Below are 20,903 nucleotides of genomic sequence, written 5' to 3' on the forward strand. Positions count from 1 at the left end.
AGGAACCTCTCAACTGTGCCGAAACCCGGGATTGAAACAGGAACCTTTACATCTTCAGTCTAACGTTCGCCCAACTGAGCTATTTCGGCCTGCTTAGAGCTGTGGTCTTCATACTTTAATTTAAACCATTTAACGAAATAGATGCAGGACCTGGATTTTTAACCTCATATTGTAGAGATATGTTTTAAGGAGTCCTGTATCATTCCGCAATTAACTGGTGCAATGGGTAAATAATATTTTTGGGATCCAGGTTAGGTCATTTTTTTTTTTAACTCCGAATGGACTAGCACTATATTACCCAGACGTATTTGGTATGAGTAGGTAAGCAATGTCATCTGACTACTGACATCTGTGTTCAAGGGGAAGTGGAAGGTAATGCAGACAAGAGTTTACTTTACAAAAAAGCATGAAATGGGAAATATTCATTGTCAAACCTGAAGGTAAGAGAGGTGGACGCAAGTTTAGAAGGAGGACATAAAGCAAAGTCTATGTTAAATTGATTGTGTTGTAGATCAGTTGGAAAACTTTGATGAACAGAGAAAAAGTACTACAGCCGATTCCAAGACCTATTTTGTTAGAAGCAAGGAACCTCTCAACTGTGCCGAAACCCGGGATTGAACCAGGGACCTTTAGATCTTCAGTCTAACGCTCTCCCAACTGAGCTATTTCGGCCTTCTGATAGCTGGGGTCTTCATACTTTAATTTGAACCATTTAACAAAATAGATGCAGGACCTACATTTTTAACCTCATATGGTAGAGATATGTTTTAAGGAGTCCTGTATCTTTCCGCAGTTAACTGGTGCAATGGGTAAATAGCATTTTTGGGATCCAGGTTAGGTAGTTGTTTTTTTAACTCCGAATGGACTAGCACTATATTACCCAGATATATTTGGCATGAGTAGGTAAGCAATGTCATCTGACTACTGACGTCTTTGTTCAAGGGGAAGTGGAATGTGATGCAGACAAGAGTTTACTTTACAAAAAAGGACGAAATGGGAAACATTCATAGTCAAACCTGAAGGCAAGATAGGTGGAAGAAAGTTTAAAAGGAGGACAGAAAGCAACGTCTATGTTGAATTGATCATTTTGTAGATCAGTTGATAAAAATGTTGATAGAGAAAAAAGTACTACAGCTGATTCAAGACCTATTTTGTTAGAAGCAAGGAACCTCTCAACTGTGCCGAAACCCGGGATTGAACCAGGGACCTTTAGATCTTCAGTCTAACGCTCTCCCAACTGAGCTATTTCGGCCTGCTTATATCTGTGGTCTTCATACTTTAATTTAAACCATTTAACAAAATAGATGCAGGACCTGGATTTTTAACCTCATATGGTAGAGATATGTTTTAAGGAGTCCTGTATCATTCCGCAATTAACTGGTGCAATGGGTAAATAGCATTTTTGGGATCCAGGTTAGGTAGTTGTTTTTTAACTCTGAATGGACTAGCACTATATTACCCAGAAATATTTGGCATGAGTAGGTAAGCAATGTCATCTGACTACTGACATCTGTGTTCAAGGGGAAGTGGAATGTGATGCAGACAAGAGTTTACTTTACAAAAAAGGACGAAATGGGAAACATTCATAGTCAAACCTGAAGGCAAGATAGGTGGAAGAAAGTTTAAAAGGAGGACAGAAAGCAAAGTCTATGTTGAATTGATCATTTTGTAGATCAGTTGATAAAAATGTTGATAGAGAGAAAAGTACTACAGCTGATTCCAAGACGTATTTTGTTAGAAGCAAGGAACCTCTCAACTGTGCCGAAACCCGGTATTGAACCAGGGACCTTTTGATCTTCAGTCTAATGCTCTCCCAACTGAGCTATTTCGGCCTGCTTATATCTGTGGTCTTCATACTTTAATTTAAACCATTTAACAAAATAGATGCAGGACCTGGATTTTTAACCTCATATGGTAGAGATATGTTTTAAGGAGTCCTGTATCATTCCGCAATTAACTGGTGCAATGGGTAAATAGCATTTTTGGGATCCAGGTTAGGTAGTTGTTTTTTTAACTCTGAATGGACTAGCACTATATTACCCAGATATATTTGGCATGAGTAGGTAAGCAATGTCATCTGACTACTGACATCTGTGTTCAAGGGGAAGTGGAAGGTAATGCAGACAAGAGTTTACTTTACAAAAAAGCATGAAATGGGAAATATTCATTGTCAAACCTGAAGGTAAGAGAGGTGGAAGCAAGTTTAGAAGGAGGACATAATGCAAAGTCTGTGTTAAATTGATTGTGTTGTAGATCAGTTGGAAAAAATGTGATGAATAGAGAAAAAGTACTACAGCTGATTCCAAGACCTATTTTGTTAGAAGCAAGGAACCTCTCAACTGTGTCGAAACCCGGGATTGAACCAGGGACCTTTAGATCTTCAGTCTAATGCTCTCCCAACTGAGCTATTTCGGCCTTCTGATAACTGGGGTCTTCATACTTTAATTTGAACCATTTAACGAAATAGATGCAGGACCAGGATTTTTAACCTCATGTGGTAGAGATATGTTTTAAGGAGTCCTGTATCATTCCGCAATTAACTGGTGCAATGGGTAAATAATATTTTTGGGATCCAGGTTAGGTCATTTTTTTTTTTACTCCGAATGGACTAGCACTATATTACCCAGACGTATTTGGCATGAGTAGGTAAGCAATGTCATCTGACTACTGACATCTGTGTTCAAGGGGAAGTGGAATGTGATGCAGACAAGAGTTTACTTTACAAAAAAGGATGAAATGTCGAAACATTCATAGTCAAACCTGAAGGCAAGATAGGTGGAAGAAAGTTTAAAAGGAGGACAGAAAGCAAAGTCTATGTTGAATTGATCATTTTGTAGATCAGTTGATAAAAATGTTGATAGAGAAACAAGTACTACAGCTGATTCCAAGACCTATTTTGTTGGAAGCAAGGAACCTCTCAACTGTGCCGAAACCCGGGATTGAACCAGGGACCTTTGGATCTTCAGTCTAACGCTCTCCCAACTGAGCTATTTCGGCCTGCTTATAGCTGTGGTCTTCATACTTTAATTTAAACCATTTAACGAAATAGATGCAGGACCAGGATTTTTAACCTCATGTGGTAGAGATATGTTTTAAGGAGTCCTGTATCATTCCGCAATTAACTGGTGCAATGGGTAAATAATATTTTTGGGATCCAGGTTAGGTCATTTTTTTTTTTACTCCGAATGGACTAGCACTATATTACCCAGACGTATTTGGCATGAGTAGGTAAGCAATGTCATCTGACTACTGACATCTGTGTTCAAGGGGAAGTGGAAGGTAATGCAGACAAGAGTTTACTTTACAAAAAAGCATGAAATGGGAAATATTCATTGTCAAACCTGAAGGTAAGAGAGGTGGAAGCAAGTTTAGAAGGAGGACATAAAGCAAAGTCTATGTTAAATTGATTGTGTTGTAGATCAGTTGGAAAACTTTGATGAATAGAGAAAAAGTACTACAGCTGATTCCAAGACCTATTTTGTTAGAAGCAAGGAACCTCTCAACTGTGCCGAAACCCGGGATTGAACGAGGGACCTTTAGATCTTCAGTCTAACGCTCTCCCAACTGAGCTATTTCAGCCTTCTGATAGCTGAGGTCTTCATACTTTAATTTGAACCATTTAACAAAATAGATGCAGGACCTGGATTTTTAACCTCATATGGTAGAGATATGTTTTAAGGAGTCCTGTATCATTCCGCAGTTAACTGGTGCAATGGGTAAATAACATTTTTGGGATCCAGGTTAGGTAGTTGTTTTTTTAACTCTGAATGGACTAGCACTATATTACCCAGATATATTTAGCATGAGTAGGTAAGCAATGTCATCTGACTACTGACATCTGTGTTCAAGGGGAAGTGGAATGTGATGCAGACAAGAGTTTACTTTACAAAAAAGGACGAAATGGGAAACATTCATAGTCAAACCTGAAGGCAAGATAGGTGGAAGAAAGTTTAAAAGGAGGACAGAAAGCAAAGTCTGTGTTGAATTGATCATTTTGTAGATCAGTTGATAAAAATGTTGATAGAGAAAAAAGTACTACAGCTGATTCCAAGACCTATTTTGTTAGAAGCAAGGAACCTCTCAACAGTGCCGAAACCCGGGATTGAACCAGGGACCTTTAAATCTTCAGTCTACTGCTCTCCCAACTGAGCTATTTTGGCCTGCTTATATCTGTGGTCTTCATACTTTAATTTAAACCATTTAACAAAATAGATGCAGGACCTGGATTTTTAACCTCATATGGTAGAGATATGTTTTAAGGAGTCCTGTATCATTCCGCAATTAACTGGTGCAATGGGTAAATAGCATTTTTGGGATCCAGGTTAGGTAGTTGTTTTTTTAACTCTGAATGGACTAGCACTATATTACCCAGATATATTTGGCATGAGTAGGTAAGCAATGTCATCTGACTACTGACATCTGTGTTCAAGGGGAAGTGGAAGGTAATGCAGACAAGAGTTTACTTTACAAAAAAGCATGAAATGGGAAATATTCATTGTCAAACCTGAAGGTAAGAGAAGTGGAAGCAAGTTTAGAAGGAGGACATAAAGCAAAGTCTATGTTAAATTGATTGTGTTGTAGATCAGTTAGAAAAAATTTGATGAATAGAGAAAAAGTACTACAGCTGATTCCAAGACCTATTTTGTTAGAAGCAAGGAACCTCTCAACTGTGCCGAAACCCGGGATTGAACCAGGGACCTTTAGATCTTCAGTCTAACGCTCTCCCAACTGAGCTATTTCGGCCTTCTGATAACTGGGGTCTTCATACTTTAATTTGAACCATTTAACAAAATAGATGCAGGACCTGGATTTTTAACCTCATATGGTAGTGATATGTTTTAAGGAGTCCTGTATCATTCCCCAGTTAACTGGTGCAATGGGTAAATAGCATTTTTGGGATCCAGGTTAGGTAGTTGTTTTTTTAACTCTGAATGGACTAGCACTATATTACCCAGATATATTTAGCATGAGTAGGTAAGCAATGTCATCTGACTACTGACATCTGTGTTCAAGGGGAAGTGGAATGTGATGCAGACAAGAGTTTACTTTACAAAAAAGGATGAAATGTCGAAACATTCATAGTCAAACCTGAAGGCAAGATAGGTGGAAGAAAGTTTAAAAGGAGGACAGAAAGCAAAGTCTATGTTGAATTGATCATTTTGTAGATCAGTTGATAAAAATGTTGATAGAGAAAAAAGTACTACAGCTGATTCCAAGACCTATTTTGTTAGAAGCAAGGAACCTCTCAACTGTGCCGAAACCCAGGATTGAACCAGGGACCTTTAGATCTTCAGTCTAATGCTCTCCCAACTGAGCTATTTCGGCCTTCTGATTGCTGGGGTCTTCATACTTTAATTTGAACCATTTAACAAAATAGATGCAGGACCTGGATTTTTAACCTCATATGGTAGAGATATGTTTTAAGGAGTCCTGTATCATTCCGCAGTTAACTGGTGCAATGGGTAAATAGCATGTTTGGGATCCAGGTTAGGTAGTTGTTTTTTTAACTCTGAATGGACTAGCACTATATTACCCAGATATATTTGGCATGAGTAGGTAAGCAATGTCATCTGACTACTGACATCTGTGTTCAAGGGGAAGTGGAATGTGATGCAGACAAGAGTTTACTTTACAAAAAAGGACGAAATGGGAAACATTCATAGTCAAACCTGAAGGCAAGATAGGTGGAAGAAAGTTTAAAAGGAGGACAGAAAGCAAAGTCTATGTTGAATTGATCATTTTGTAGATCAGTTGATAAAAATGTTGATAGAGAAAAAAGTACTACAGCTGATTACAAGACCTATTTTGTTAGAAGCAAGGAACCTCTCAACTGTGCCAAAACCCGGGATTGAACCAGGGACCTTTAGATCTTCAGTCTAACGCTCTCCCAACTTAGCTATTTTGGCCTGCTTATAGCTGTGGTCTTCATACTTTAATTTAAACCATTTAACGAAATAGATGCAGGACCTGGATTTTTTAACCTCATATGTTAGAGATATGTTTTAAGGAGTCCTGTATCATTCCGCAATTAACTGGTGCAATGGGTAAATAATATTTTTGGGATCCAGGTTAGGTCATTTTTTTTTTTTAACTCCGAATGGACTAGCACTATATTACCCAGACGTATTTGGCATGAGTAGGTAAGCAATGTCATCTGACTACTGACATCTGTGTTCAAGGGGAAGTGGAAGGTAATGCAGACAAGGGTTTACTTTTCAAAAAAGAATGAAATGGGAAATATTCATTGTCAAACCTGAAGGTAAGAGAGGTGGAAGCAAGTTTAGAAGGAGGACATAAAGCAAAGTCTATGTTAAATTGATTGTGTTGTAGATCAGTTGGAAAAAATTTGATGAATAGAGAAAAAGTACTACAGCAGATTCCAAGACCTATTTCGTTAGAAGCAAGGAACCTCTCAACTGTGCCGAAACCCGGGATTGAAACAGGAACCTTTACATCTTCAGTCTAACGTTCGCCCAACTGAGCTATTTCGGCCTGCTTAGAGCTGTGGTCTTCATACTTTAATTTAAACCATTTAACGAAATAGATGCAGGACCTGGATTTTTAACCTCATATTGTAGAGATATGTTTTAAGGAGTCCTGTATCATTCCGCAATTAACTGGTGCAATGGGTAAATAATATTTTTGGGATCCAGGTTAGGTCATTTTTTTTTTTAACTCCGAATGGACTAGCACTATATTACCCAGACGTATTTGGTATGAGTAGGTAAGCAATGTCATCTGACTACTGACATCTGTGTTCAAGGGGAAGTGGAAGGTAATGCAGACAAGAGTTTACTTTACAAAAAAGCATGAAATGGGAAATATTCATTGTCAAACCTGAAGGTAAGAGAGGTGGACGCAAGTTTAGAAGGAGGACATAAAGCAAAGTCTATGTTAAATTGATTGTGTTGTAGATCAGTTGGAAAACTTTGATGAATAGAGAAAAAGTACTACATCCGATTCCAAGACCTATTTTGTTAGAAGCAAGGAACCTCTCAACTGTGCCGAAACCCGGGATTGAACCAGGGACCTTTAGATCTTCAGTCTAACGCTCTCCCAACTGAGCTATTTCGGCCTTCTGATAGCTGGGGTCTTCATACTTTAATTTGAACCATTTAACAAAATAGATGCAGGACCGGAATTTTTAACCTCATATGGTAGAGATATGTTTTAAGGAGTCCTGTATCTTTCCGCAGTTAACTGGTGCAATGGGTAAATAGCATTTTTGGGATCCAGGTTAGGTAGTTGTTTTTTTAACTCCGAATGGACTAGCACTATATTACCCAGATATATTTGGCATGAGTAGGTAAGCAATGTCATCTGACTACTGACGTCTTTGTTCAAGGGGAAGTGGAATGTGATGCAGACAAGAGTTTACTTTACAAAAAAGGACGAAATGGGAAACATTCATAGTCAAACCTGAAGGCAAGATAGGTGGAAGAAAGTTTAAAAGGAGGACAGAAAGCAACGTCTATGTTGAATTGATCATTTTGTAGATCAGTTGATAAAAATGTTGATAGAGAAAAAAGTACTACAGCTGATTCAAGACCTATTTTGTTAGAAGCAAGGAACCTCTCAACTGTGCCGAAACCCGGGATTGAACCAGGGACCTTTAGATCTTCAGTCTAACGCTCTCCCAACTGAGCTATTTCGGCCTGCTTATGTCTGTGGTCTTCATACTTTAATTTAAACCATTTAACAAAATAGATGCAGGACCTGGATTTTTAACCTCATATGGTAGAGATATGTTTTAAGGAGTCCTGTATCATTCCGCAATTAACTGGTGCAATGGGTAAATAGCATTTTTGGGATCCAGGTTAGGTAGTTGTTTTTTTAACTCTGAATGGACTAGCACTATATTACCCAGAAATATTTGGCATGAGTAGGTAAGCAATGTCATCTGACTACTGACATCTGTGTTCAAGGGGAAGTGGAATGTGATGCAGACAAGAGTTTACTTTACAAAAAAGGACGAAATGGGAAACATTCATAGTCAAACCTGAAGGCAAGATAGGTGGAAGAAAGTTTAAAAGGAGGACAGAAAGCAAAGTCTATGTTGAATTGATCATTTTGTAGATCAGTTGATAAAAATGTTGATAGAGAAAAAAGTACTACAGCTGATTCCAAGACCTATTTTGTTAGATGCAAGGAACCTCTCAACTGTGTCTAAACCAGGGATTGAACCAGGGACCTTTAGATCTTCAGTCTAATGCTCTCCCAACTGAGCTATCTCGGCTTGCTTATATCCATGGTCTTCATACTTTAATTTAAACCATTTAACAAAATAGATGCAGGACCTGGATTTTTATCCTCATATGGTAGAGATATGTTTTAAGGAGTCCTGTATCATTCCGCAATTAACTGGTGCAATGGGTAAATAGCATTTTTGGGATCCAGGTCAGGTAGTTGTTTTTTAACTCTGAATGGACTAGCACTATATTACCCGGATATATTTGGCATGAGTAGGTAAGCAATGTCATCTGACTACTGACATCTGTGTTCAAGGGGAAGTGGAAGGTAATGCAGACAAGAGTTTACTTTACAAAAAAGCATGAAATGGGAAATATTCATTGTCAAACCTGAAGGTAAGAGAGGTGGAAGCAAGTTTAGAAGGAGGACATAAAGCAAAGTCTATGTTAAATTGATTGTGTTGTAGATCAGTTGGAAAAAATTTGATGAATAGAGAAAAAGTACTACAGCTGATTCCAAGACCTATTTTGTTAGAAGCAAGGAACCTCTCAACTGTGCCGAAACCCGGGATTGAACCAGGGACCTTTAGATCTTCAGTCTAACGCTCTCCCAACTGAGGTATTTCAGCCTTCTGATAGCTGGGGTCTTCATACTTTAATTTGAACCATTTAACAAAATAGATGCAGGACCTGGATTTTTAAACTCAAATGGTAGAGATATGTTTTAAGGAGTCCTGTATCATTCCCCAGTTAACTGGTGCAATGGGTAAATAGCATTTTTGGGATCCAGGTTAGGTAGTTGTTTTTTTTAACTCTGAATGGACTAGCACTATATTACCCAGATATATTTGGCATGAGTAGGTAAGCAATGTCATCTGACTACTGACATCTGTGTTCAAGGGGAAGTGGAATGTGATGCAGACAAGAGTTTACTTTACAAAAAAGGACGAAATGGGAAACATTCATAGTCAAACCTGAAGGCAAGATAGGTGGAAGAAAGTTTAAAAGGAGGACAGAAAGCAAAGTCTACGTTGAATTGATCATTTTGTAGATCAGTTGATAAAAATGTTGATAGAGAAAAAAGTACTACAGCTGATTCCAAGACCTATTTTATTAGAAGCAAGGAACCTCTCAAATGTGCCGAAACCCGGGATTGAACCAGGGACCTTTAGATCTTCAGTCTAATGCTCTCCCAACTGAGCTATTTTGGCCTGCTTATATCTGTGGTCTTCATACTTTAATTTAAACCATTTAACAAAATAGATGCAGGACCTGGATTTTTAACCTCATATGGTAGAGATATGTTTTAAGGAGTCCTGTATCATTCCGCAATTAACTGGTGCAATGGGTAAATAGCATTTTTGGGATCCAGGTTAGGTAGTTGTTTTTTTAACTCTGAATGGACTAGCACTATATTACCCAGATATATTTGGCATGAGTAGGTAAGCAATGTCATCTGACTACTGACATCTGTGTTCAAGAGGAAGTGGAAGGTAATGCAGACAAGAGTTTACTTTACAAAAAAGCATGAAATGGGAAATATTCATTGTCAAACCTGAAGGTAAGAGAGGTGGAAGCAAGTTTAGAAGGAGGACACAAAGCAAAGTCTATGTTAAATTGATTGTGTTGTAGATCAGTTGGAAAAAATTTGATGAATAGAGAAAAAGTACTACAGCTGATTCCAAGAACTATTTTGTTAGAAGCAAGGAACCTCTCATCTGTGACGAAACCCGGGATTGAACCAGGGACCTTTAGATCTTCAGTCTAACGCTCTCCCAACTGAGCTATTTCAGCCTTCTGATAGCTGAGGTCTTCATACTTTAATATGAACCATTTAACAAAATAGATGCAGGACCTGGATTTTTAACCTCATATGGTAGAGATATGTTTTAAGGAGTCCTGTATCATTCCGCAGTTAACTGGTGCAATGGGTAAATAACATTTTTGGGATCCAGGTTAGGTAGTTATTTTTTTAACTCTGAATGGACTAGCACTATATTACCCAGATATATTTAGCATGAGTAGGTAAGCAATGTCATCTGACTACTGACATCTGTGTTCAAGGGGAAGTGGAATGTGATGCAGACAAGAGTTTACTTTACAAAAAAGGACGAAATGGGAAACATTCATAGTCAAACCTGAAGGCAAGATAGGTGGAAGAAAGTTTAAAAGGAGGACAGAAAGCAAAGTCTATGTTGAATTGATCATTTTGTAGATCAGTTGATAAAAATGTTGATAGAGAAAAAAGTACTACAGCTGATTCCAAGACCTATTTTGTTAGAAGCAAGGAACCTCTCAACTGTGCCGAAACCCGGTATTGAACCAGGGACCTTTTGATCTTCAGTCTAATGCTCTCCCAACTGCGCTCTTTCGGCCTGCTTATATCTGTGGTCTTCATACTTTAATTTAAACCATTTAACAAAATAGATGCATGACCTGGATTTTTAACCTCATATGGTAGAGATATGTTTTAAGGAGTCCTGTATCATTCCGCAATTAACTGGTGCAATGGGTAAATAGCATTTTTGGGATCCAGGTTAGGTAGTTGTTTTTTTAACTCTGAATGGACTAGCACTATATTACCCAGATATATTTGGCATGAGTAGGTAAGCAATGTCATCTGACTACTGACATCTGTGTTCAAGGGGAAGTGGAAGGTAATGCAGACAAGAGTTTACTTTACAAAAAAGCATGAAATGGGAAATATTCATTGTCAAACCCGAAGGTAAGAGAGGTGGAAGCAAGTTTAGAAGGAGGACATAATGCAAAGTCTATGTTAAATTGATTGTGTTGTAGATCAGTTGGAAAAAATTTGATAAATAGAGAAAAAGTACTACAGCTGATTCCAAGACCTATTTTGTTAGAAGCAAGGAACCTCTCAACTGTGCCGAAACCCGGGATTGAACCAGGGACCTTTAGATCTTCAGTCTAACACTCTCCCAACTGAGCTATTTCGGCCTTCCGATAACTGGGGTCTTCATACTTTAATTTGAACCAATTTACAAACTAGATGCAGGACCTGGATTTTTAACCTCATATGGTAGTGATATGTTTTAAGGAGTCCTGTATCATTCCCCAGTTAACTGGTGCAATGGGTAAATAGCATTTTTGGGATCCAGGTTAGGTAGTTGTTTTTTTAACTCTGAATGGACTAGCACTATATTACCCAGATATATTTGGCATGAGTAGGTAAGCAATGTCATCTGACTACTGACATCTGTGTTCAAGGGAAAGTGGAATGTGATGCAGACAAGAGTTTACTTTACAAAAAAGGATGAAATGTCGAAACATTCATAGTCAAACCTGAAGGCAAGATAGGTGGAAGAAAGTTTAAAAGGAGGACAGAAAGCAAAGTCTATGTTGAATTGATCATTTTGTAGATCAGTTGATAAAAATGTTGATAGAGAAAAAAGTACTACAGCTGATTTCAAGACCTATTTTGTTAGAAGCAAGGAACCTCTCAACTGTGCCGAAACCCGGGATTGAACCAGGGACCTTTAGATCTTCAGTCTAACGCTCTCCCAACTGAGCTATTTCGGCCTGCTTATAGCTGTGGTCTTCATACTTTAATTTAAACCATTTAACGAAATAGATACAGGACCTGGATTTTTAACCTCATGTGGTAGAGATATGTTTTAAGGAGTCCTGTATCATTCCGCAATTAACTGGTGCAATGGGTAAATAATATTTTTGGGATCCAGGTTAGGTCATTTTTTTTTTTACTCCGAATGGACTAGCACTATATTACCCAGACGTATTTGGCATGAGTAGGTAAGCAATGTCATCTGACTACTGACATCTGTGTTCAAGGGGAAGTGGAAGGTAATGCAGACAAGAGTTTACTTTACAAAAAAGCATGAAATGGGAAATATTCATTGTCAAACCTGAAGGTAAGAGAGGTGGAAACAAGTTTAGAAGGAGGACATAAAGCAAAGTCTATGTTAAATTGATTGTGTTGTAGATCAGTTAGAAAACATTTGATGAATAGAGAAAAAGTACTACAGCTGATTCCAAGACCTATTTTGTTAGAAGCAAGGAACCTCTCAACTGTGCCGAAACCCGGGATTGAACCAGGGACCTTTAGATCTTCAGTCTAACGCTCTCCCAACTGAGCTATTTCGGCCTTCTGATAACTGGGGTCTTCATACTTTAATTTGAACCATTTAACAAAATAGATGCAGGACCTGGATTTTTAACCTCATATGGTAGTGATATGTTTTAAGGAGTCCTGTATCATTCCCCAGTTAACTGGTGCAATGGGTAAATAGCATTTTTGGGATCCAGGTTAGGTAGTTGTTTTTTTAACTCTGAATGGACTAGCACTATATTACCCAGATATATTTGGCATGAGTAGGTAAGCAATGTCATCTGACTACTGACATCTGTGTTCAAGGGGAAGTGGAATGTGATGCAGACAAGAGTTTACTTTACAAAAAAGGATGAAATGTCGAAACATTCATAGTCAAACCTGAAGGCAAGATAGGTGGAAGAAAGTTTAAAAGGAGGACAGAAAGCAAAGTCTATGTTGAATTGATCATTTTGTAGATCAGTTGATAAAAATGTTGATAGAGAAAAAAGTACTACAGCTGATTCCAAGACCTATTTTGTTAGAAGCAAGGAACCTCTCAACTGTGCCGAAACCCAGGATTGAACCAGGGACCTTTAGATCTTCAGTCTAATGCTTTCCCAACTGAGCTATTTCGGCCTTCTGATAGCTGGGGTCTTCATACTTTAATTTGAACCATTTAACAAAATAGATGCAGGACCTGGATTTTTAACCTCATATGGTAGAGATATGTTTTAAGGAGTCCTGTATCATTCCGCAGTTAACTGGTGCAATGGGTAAATAGCATGTTTGGGATCCAGGTTAGGTAGTTGTTTTTTTAACTCTGAATGGACTAGCACTATATTACCCAGATATATTTGGCATGAGTAGGTAAGCAATGTCATCTGACTACTGACATCTGTGTTCAAGGGGAAGTGGAATGTGATGCAGACAAGAGTTTACTTTACAAAAAAGGACGAAATGGGAAACATTCATAGTCAAACCTGAAGGCAAGATAGGTGGAAGAAAGTTTAAAAGGAGGACAGAAAGCAAAGTCTATGTTGAATTGATCATTTTGTAGATCAGTTGATAAAAATGTTGATAGAGAAAAAAGTACTACAGCTGATTACAAGACCTATTTTGTTAGAAGCAAGGAACCTCTCAACTGTGCCAAAACCCGGGATTGAACCAGGGACCTTTAGATCTTCAGTCTAACGCTCTCCCAACTTAGCTATTTTGGCCTGCTTATAGCTGTGGTCTTCATACTTTAATTTAAACCATTTAACGAAATAGATGCAGGACCTGGATTTTTTAACCTCATATGTTAGAGATATGTTTTAAGGAGTCCTGTATCATTCCGCAATTAACTGGTGCAATGGGTAAATAATATTTTTGGGATCCAGGTTAGGTCATTTTTTTTTTTTAACTCCGAATGGACTAGCACTATATTACCCAGACGTATTTGGCATGAGTAGGTAAGCAATGTCATCTGACTACTGCTATCTGTGTTCAAGGGGAAGTGGAAGGTAATGCAGACAAGGGTTTACTTTACAAAAAAGAATGAAATGGGAAATATTCATTGTCAAACCTGAAGGTAAGAGAGGTGGAAGCAAGTTTAGAAGGAGGACATAAAGCAAAGTCTATGTTAAATTGATTGTGCTGTAGATCAGTTGGAAAAAATTTGATGAATAGAGAAAAAGTACTACAGCAGATTCCAAGACCTATTTCGTTAGAAGCAAGGAACCTCTCAACTGTGCCGAAACCCGGGATTGAAACAGGAACCTTTACATCTTCAGTCTAACGTTTGCCCAACTGAGCTATTTCGGCCTGCTTAGAGCTGTGGTCTTCATACTTTAATTTAAACCATTTAACGAAATAGATGCAGGACCTGGATTTTTAACCTCATATGGTAGAGATATGTTTTAAGGAGTCCTGTATCATTCCGCAATTAACTGGTGCAATGGGTAAATAATATTTTTGGGATCCAGGTTAGGTCATTTTTTTTTTTAACTCCGAATGGACTAGCACTATATTACCCAGACGTATTTGGTATGAGTAGGTAAGCAATGTCATCTGACTACTGACATCTGTGTTCAAGGGGAAGTGGAAGGTAATGCAGACAAGAGTTTACTTTACAAAAAAGCATGAAATGGGAAATATTCATTGTCAAACCTGAAGGTAAGAGAGGTGGACGCAAGTTTAGAAGGAGGACATAAAGCAAAGTCTATGTTAAATTGATTGTGTTGTAGATCAGTTGGAAAACTTTGATGAATAGAGAAAAAGTACTACAGCCGATTCCAAGACCTATTTTGTTAGAAGCAAGGAACCTCTCAACTGTGCCGAAACCCGGGATTGAACCAGGGACCTTTAGATCTTCAGTCTAACGCTCTCCCAACTGAGCTATTTCGGCCTTCTGATAGCTGGGGTCTTCATACTTTAATTTGAACCATTTAACAAAATAGATGCAGGACCTGAATTTTTAACCTCATATGGTAGAGATATGTTTTAAGGAGTCCTGTATCTTTCCGCAGTTAACTGGTGCAATGGGTAAATAGCATTTTTGGGATCCAGGTTAGGTAGTTGTTTTTTAACTCCGAATGGACTAGCACTATATTACCCAGATATATTTGGCATGAGTAGGTAAGCAATGTCATCTGACTACTGACGTCTTTGTTCAAGGGGAAGTGGAATGTGATGCAGACAAGAGTTTACTTTACAAAAAAGGACGAAATGGGAAACATTCATAGTCAAACCTGAAGGCAAGATAGGTGGAAGAAAGTTTAAAAGGAGGACAGAAAGCAACGTCTATGTTGAATTGATCATTTTGTAGATCAGTTGATAAAAATGTTGATAGAGAAAAAAGTACTACAGCTGATTCAAGACCTATTTTGTTAGAAGCAAGGAACCTCTCAACTGTGCCGAAACCCGGGATTGAACCAGGGACCTTTAGATCTTCAGTCTAACGCTCTCCCAACTGAGCTATTTCGGCCTGCTTATATCTGTGGTCTTCATACTTTAATTTAAACCATTTAACAAAATAGATGCAGGACCTGGATTTTTAACCTCAGATGGTAGAGATATGTTTTAAGGAGTCCTGTATCATTCCGCAATTAACTGGTGCAATGGGTAAATAGCATTTTTGGGATCCAGGTTAGGTAGTTGTTTTTTTAACTCTGAATGGACTAGCACTATATTACCCAGATATATTTGGCATGAGTAGGTAAGCAATGTCATCTGACTACTGACATCTGTGTTCAAGGGGAAGTGGAAGGTAATGCAGACAAGAGTTTACTTTACAAAAAAGCATGAAATGGGAAATATTCATTGTCAAACCTGAAGGTAAGAGAGGTGGAAGCAAGTTTAGAAGGAGGACATAATGCAAAGTCTATGTTAAATTGATTGTGTTGTAGATCAGTTGGAAAAAATTTGATGAATAGAGAAAAAGTACTACAGCTGATTCCAAGACCTATTTTGTTAGAAGCAAGGAACCTCTCAACTGTGCTGAAACCCGGGATTGAACCAGGGACCTTTAGATCTTCAGTCTAACGCTCTCCCAACTGAGCTATTTCGGCCTTCTGATCACTGCGGTCTTCATACTTTAATTTGAACCATTTAACAAAGTAGATGCAGGACCTGGATTTTTAACCTCATATGGTAGTGATGTGTTTTAAGGAGTCCTGTATCATTCCCCAGTTAACTGGTGCAATGGGTAAATAGCATTTTTGGGATCCAGGTTAGGTAGTTGTTTTTTTAACTCTGAATGGACTAGCACTATATTACCCAGATATATTTGCCATGAGTAGGTAAGCAATGTCATCTGACTACTGACATCTGTGTTCAAGGGGAAGTGGAATGTGATGCAGACAAGAGTTTACTTTACAAAAAAGGACGAAATGGGAAACATTCATAGTCAAACCTGAAGGCAAGATAGGTGGAAGAAAGTTTAAAAGGAGGACAGAAAGCAAAGTCTATGTTGAATTGATAATTTTGTAGATCAGTTGATAAAAATGTTGATAGAGAGAAAAGTACTACAGCTGATTCCAAGACCTATTTTGTTAGAAGCAAGGAACCTCTCAACTGTGCCGAAACCCGGTATTGAACCAGGGACCTTTTGATCTTCAGTCTATTGCTCTCCCAACTGATCTATTTCGGCCTGCTTATATCTGTGGTCTTCATACTTTAATTTAAACCATTTAACAAAATAGATGCAGGACCTGGATTTTTAACCTCATATGGTGGAGATATGTTTTAAGGAGTCCTGTATCATTCCGCAATTAACTGGTGCAATGGGTAAATAGCATTTTTGGGATCCAGGTTAGGTAGTTGTTTTTTTTAACTCTGAATGGACTAGCACTATATTACCCAGATATATTTGGCATGAGTAGGTAAGCAATGTCATCTGACTACTGACATCTGTGTTCAAGGGGAAGTGGAAGGTAATGCAGACAAGAGTTTACTTTACAAAAAAGCATGAAATGGGAAATATTCATTGTCAAACCTGAAGGTAAGAGAGGTGGAAGCAAGTTTAGAAGGAGGACATAATGCAAAGTCTATGTTAAATTGATTGTGTTGTAGATCAGTTGGAAAAAATGTGATGAATAGAGAAAAAGTACTACAGCTGATTCCAAGAACTATTTTGTTAGAAGCAAGGAACCTCTCAACTGTGCCGAAACCCGGGATTGAACCAGGGACCTTTAGATCTTCAGTCTAATGCTCTCCCAACTGAGCTATTTCGGCCTTCTGATAACTGGGATCTTCATACTTTAATTTGAACCATTTAACAAAATAGATGCAGGACCTGGATTTTTAACCTCATATGGTAGTGATATGTTTTAAGGAGTCCTGTATCATTCCCCAGTTAACTGGTGCAATGGGTAAATAGCATTTTTGGGATCCAGGTTAGGAATGTTGTTTTTTTAACTCTGAATGGACTAGCACTATATTACCCAGATATATTTGGCATGAGTAGGTAAGCAATGTCATCTGACTACTGACATCTGTGTTCAAGGGGAAGTGGAATGTGATGCAGACAAGAGTTTACTTTACAAAAAAGGATGAAATGTCGAAACATTCATAGTCAAACCTGAAGGCAAGATAGGTGGAAGAAAGTTTAAAAGGAGGACAGAAAGAAAAGTCTATGTTGAATTGATCATTTTGTAGATCAGTTGATAAAAATGTTGATAGAGAAAAAAGTACTACAGCTGATTCCAAGACCTTTTTTGTTAGAAGCAAGGAACCTCTCAACTGTGCCGAAACCCGGGATTGAACCAGGGACCTTTAGATCTTCAGTCTAACACTCTCCCAACTGAGCTATTTCGGCCTTCCGATAACGGGGGTCTTCATACTTTAATTTGAACCAATTTACAAACTAGATGCAGGACCTGGATTTTTAACCTCATATGGTAGCTGGGGTCTTCATACTTTAATTTGAACCATTTAACAAAATAGATACAGGACCTGAATTTTTAACCTCATATGGTAGAGATATGTTTTAAGGAGTCCTGTATCTTTCCGCAGTTAACTGGTGCAATGGGTAAATAGCATTTTTGGGATCCAGGTTAGGTAGTTGTTTTTTAACTCCGAATGGACTAGCACTATATTACCCAGATATATTTGGCATGAGTAGGTAAGCAATGTCATCTGACTACTGACGTCTTTGTTCAAGGGGAAGTGGAATGTGATGCAGACAAGAGTTTACTTTACAAAAAAGGACGAAATGGGAAACATTCATAGTCAAACCTGAAGGCAAGATAGGTGGAAGAAAGTTTAAAAGGAGGACAGAAAGCAACGTCTATGTTGAATTGATCATTTTGTAGATCAGTTGATAAAAATGTTGATAGAGAAAAAAGTACTACAGCTGATTCAAGACCTATTTTGTTAGAAGCAAGGAACCTCTCAACTGTGCCGAAACCCGGGATTGAACCAGGGACCTTTAGATCTTCAGTCTAACGCTCTCCCAACTGAGCTATTTCGGCCTGCTTATATCTGTGGTCTTCATACTTTAATTTAAACCATTTAACAAAATAGATGCAGGACCTGGATTTTTAACCTCATATGGTAGAGATATGTTTTAAGGAGTCCTGTATCATTCCGCAATTAACTGGTGCAATGGGTAAATAGCATTTTTGGGATCCAGGTTAGGTAGTTGTTTTTTTAACTCTGAATGGACTAGCACTATATTACCCAGATATATTTGGCATGAGTAGGTAAGCAATGTCATCTGACTACTGACATCTGTGTTCAAGGGGAAGTGGAAGGTAATGCAGACAAGAGTTTACTTTACAAAAAAGCATGAAATGGGAAATATTCATTGTCAAACCTGAAGGTAAGAGAGGTGGAAGCAAGTTTAGAAGGAGGACATAATGCAAAGTCTATGTTAAATTGATTGTGTTGTAGATCAGTTGGAAAAAATTTGATGAATAGAGAAAAAGTACTACAGCTGATTCCAAGACCTATTTTGTTAGAAGCAAGGAACCTCTCAACTGTGCTGAAACCCGGGATTGAACCAGGGACCTTTAGATCTTCAGTCTAACGCTCTCCCAACTGAGCTATTTCGGCCTTCTGATCACTGCGGTCTTCATACTTTAATTTGAACCATTTAACAAAGTAGATGCAGGACCTGGATTTTTAACCTCATATGGTAGTGATGTGTTTTAAGGAGTCCTGTATCATTCCCCAGTTAACTGGTGCAATGGGTAAATAGCATTTTTGGGATCCAGGTTAGGTAGTTGTTCTTTTAACTCTGAATGGACTAGCACTATATTACCCAGATATATTTGCCATGAGTAGGTAAGCAATGTCATCTGACTACTGACATCTGTGTTCAAGGGGAAGTGGAATGTGATGCAGACAAGAGTTTACTTTACAAAAAAGGACGAAATGGGAAACATTCATAGTCAAACCTGAAGGCAAGATAGGTGGAAGAAAGTTTAAAAGGAGGACAGAAAGCAAAGTCTATGTTGAATTGATCATTTTGTAGATCAGTTGATAAAAATGTTGATAGAGAGAAAAGTACTACAGCTGATTCCAAGACCTATTTTGTTAGAAGCAAGGAACCTCTCAACTGTGCCGAAACCCGGTATTGAACCAGGGACCTTTTGATCTTCAGTCTAATGCTCTCCCAACTGAGCTATTTCGGCCTGCTTATATCTGTGGTCTTCATACTTTAATTTAAACCATTTAACAAAATAGATGCAGGACCTGGATTTTTAACCTCATATGGTAGAGATATGTTTTAAGGAGTCCTGTATCATTCCGCAATTAACTGGTGCAATGGGTAAATAGCATTTTTGGGATCCAGGTTAGGTAGTTGTTTTTTTAACTCTGAATGGACTAGCACTATATTACCCAGATATATTTGGCATGAGTAGGTAAGCAATGTCATCTGACTACTGACATCTGTGTTCAAGGGGAAGTGGAAGGTAATGCAGACAAGAGTTTACTTTACAAAAAAGCATGAAATGGGAAATATTCATTGTCAAACCTGAAGGTAAGAGAGGTGGAAGCAAGTTTAGAAGGAGGACATAATGCAAAGTCTATGTTAAATTGATTGTGTTGTAGATCAGTTGGAAAAAATGTGATGAATAGAGAAAAAGTACTACAGCTGATTCCAAGACCTATTTTGTTAGAAGCAAGGAACCTCTCAACTGTGCCGAAACCCGGGATTGAACCAGGGACCTTTAGATCTTCAGTCTAATGCTCTCCCAACTGAGCTATTTCGGCCTTCTGATAACTGGGGTCTTCATACTTTAATTTGAACCATTTAACAAAATAGATGCAGGACCTGGATTTTTAACCTCATATGGTAGTGATATGTTTTAAGGAGTCCTGTATCATTCCCCAGTTAACTGGTGCAATGGGTAAATAGCATTTTTGGGATCCAGGTTAGGTAGTTGTTTTTTTAACTCTGAATGGACTAGCACTATATTACCCAGATATATTTGGCATGAGTAGGTAAGCAATGTCATCTGACTACTGACATCTGTGTTCAAGGGGAAGTGGAATGTGATGCAGACAAGAGTTTACTTTACAAAAAAGGATGAAATGTCGAAACATTCATAGTCAAACCTGAAGGCAAGATAGGTGGAAGAAAGTTTAAAAGGAGGACAGAAAGAAAAGTCTATGTTGAATTGATCATTTTGTAGATCAGTTGATAAAAATGTTGATAGAGAAAAAAGTACTACAGCTGATTCCAAGACCTTTTTTGTTAGAAGCAAGGAACCTCTCAACTGTGCCGAAACCCGGGATTGAACCAGGGACCTTTAGATCTTCAGTCTAACGCTCTCCCAACTGAGCTATTTTGGCCTTCTGATAGCTGGGGTCTTCATACTTTAATTTGAACCATTTAACAAAATAGATGCAGGACCTGGATTTTTAACCTCATATGGTAGAGATATGTTTTAAGGAGTCCTGTATCATTCCGCAGTTAACTGGTGCAATGGGTAAATAGCATGTTTGGGATCCAGGTTAGGTAGTTGTTTTTTTAACTCTGAATGGACTAGCACTATATTACCCAGATATATTTGGCATGAGTAGGTAAGCAATGTCATCTGACTACTGACATCTGTGTTCAAGGGGAAGTGGAATGTGATGCAGACAAGAGTTTACTTTACAAAAAAGGACGAAATGGGAAACATTCATAGTCAAACCTGAAGGCAAGATAGGTGGAA

At 38.2% G+C, this 20,903-nt stretch overlaps 12 non-coding genes across 12 annotated transcripts; all 12 read right to left on the minus strand.

Moving 5' to 3' along the window:
* Positions 1-599: 599 nt before the first annotated feature.
* On the minus strand, positions 600-672 carry TRNAF-GAA (transfer RNA phenylalanine (anticodon GAA)). The gene has a single exon. It is a non-coding gene; the product is annotated as a tRNA-Phe (tRNA).
* A 507-nt stretch (positions 673-1,179) lies between these two features.
* TRNAF-GAA (transfer RNA phenylalanine (anticodon GAA)) lies at positions 1,180-1,252 on the minus strand. Its single transcript has one exon. It is a non-coding gene; the product is annotated as a tRNA-Phe (tRNA).
* Positions 1,253-4,670: 3,418 nt separating this feature from the next.
* Positions 4,671-4,743, minus strand: TRNAF-GAA (transfer RNA phenylalanine (anticodon GAA)). The gene has a single exon. It is a non-coding gene; the product is annotated as a tRNA-Phe (tRNA).
* A 2,259-nt stretch (positions 4,744-7,002) lies between these two features.
* TRNAF-GAA (transfer RNA phenylalanine (anticodon GAA)) lies at positions 7,003-7,075 on the minus strand. The gene has a single exon. It is a non-coding gene; the product is annotated as a tRNA-Phe (tRNA).
* A 507-nt stretch (positions 7,076-7,582) lies between these two features.
* On the minus strand, positions 7,583-7,655 carry TRNAF-GAA (transfer RNA phenylalanine (anticodon GAA)). The gene has a single exon. It is a non-coding gene; the product is annotated as a tRNA-Phe (tRNA).
* A 4,001-nt stretch (positions 7,656-11,656) lies between these two features.
* On the minus strand, positions 11,657-11,729 carry TRNAF-GAA (transfer RNA phenylalanine (anticodon GAA)). Its single transcript has one exon. It is a non-coding gene; the product is annotated as a tRNA-Phe (tRNA).
* Positions 11,730-12,239: 510 nt separating this feature from the next.
* TRNAF-GAA (transfer RNA phenylalanine (anticodon GAA)) lies at positions 12,240-12,312 on the minus strand. Its single transcript has one exon. It is a non-coding gene; the product is annotated as a tRNA-Phe (tRNA).
* A 2,259-nt stretch (positions 12,313-14,571) lies between these two features.
* Positions 14,572-14,644, minus strand: TRNAF-GAA (transfer RNA phenylalanine (anticodon GAA)). The gene has a single exon. It is a non-coding gene; the product is annotated as a tRNA-Phe (tRNA).
* A 506-nt stretch (positions 14,645-15,150) lies between these two features.
* Positions 15,151-15,223, minus strand: TRNAF-GAA (transfer RNA phenylalanine (anticodon GAA)). The gene has a single exon. It is a non-coding gene; the product is annotated as a tRNA-Phe (tRNA).
* A 1,675-nt stretch (positions 15,224-16,898) lies between these two features.
* TRNAF-GAA (transfer RNA phenylalanine (anticodon GAA)) lies at positions 16,899-16,971 on the minus strand. Its single transcript has one exon. It is a non-coding gene; the product is annotated as a tRNA-Phe (tRNA).
* Positions 16,972-18,136: 1,165 nt separating this feature from the next.
* TRNAF-GAA (transfer RNA phenylalanine (anticodon GAA)) lies at positions 18,137-18,209 on the minus strand. The gene has a single exon. It is a non-coding gene; the product is annotated as a tRNA-Phe (tRNA).
* A 1,674-nt stretch (positions 18,210-19,883) lies between these two features.
* Positions 19,884-19,956, minus strand: TRNAF-GAA (transfer RNA phenylalanine (anticodon GAA)). Its single transcript has one exon. It is a non-coding gene; the product is annotated as a tRNA-Phe (tRNA).
* Positions 19,957-20,903: the final 947 nt, after the last annotated feature.

This window comes from Lissotriton vulgaris, chromosome 8 (genome assembly GCF_964263255.1).
Source record: "Lissotriton vulgaris chromosome 8, aLisVul1.2, whole genome shotgun sequence".
NCBI lineage: Eukaryota > Metazoa > Chordata > Amphibia > Caudata > Salamandridae > Lissotriton > Lissotriton vulgaris.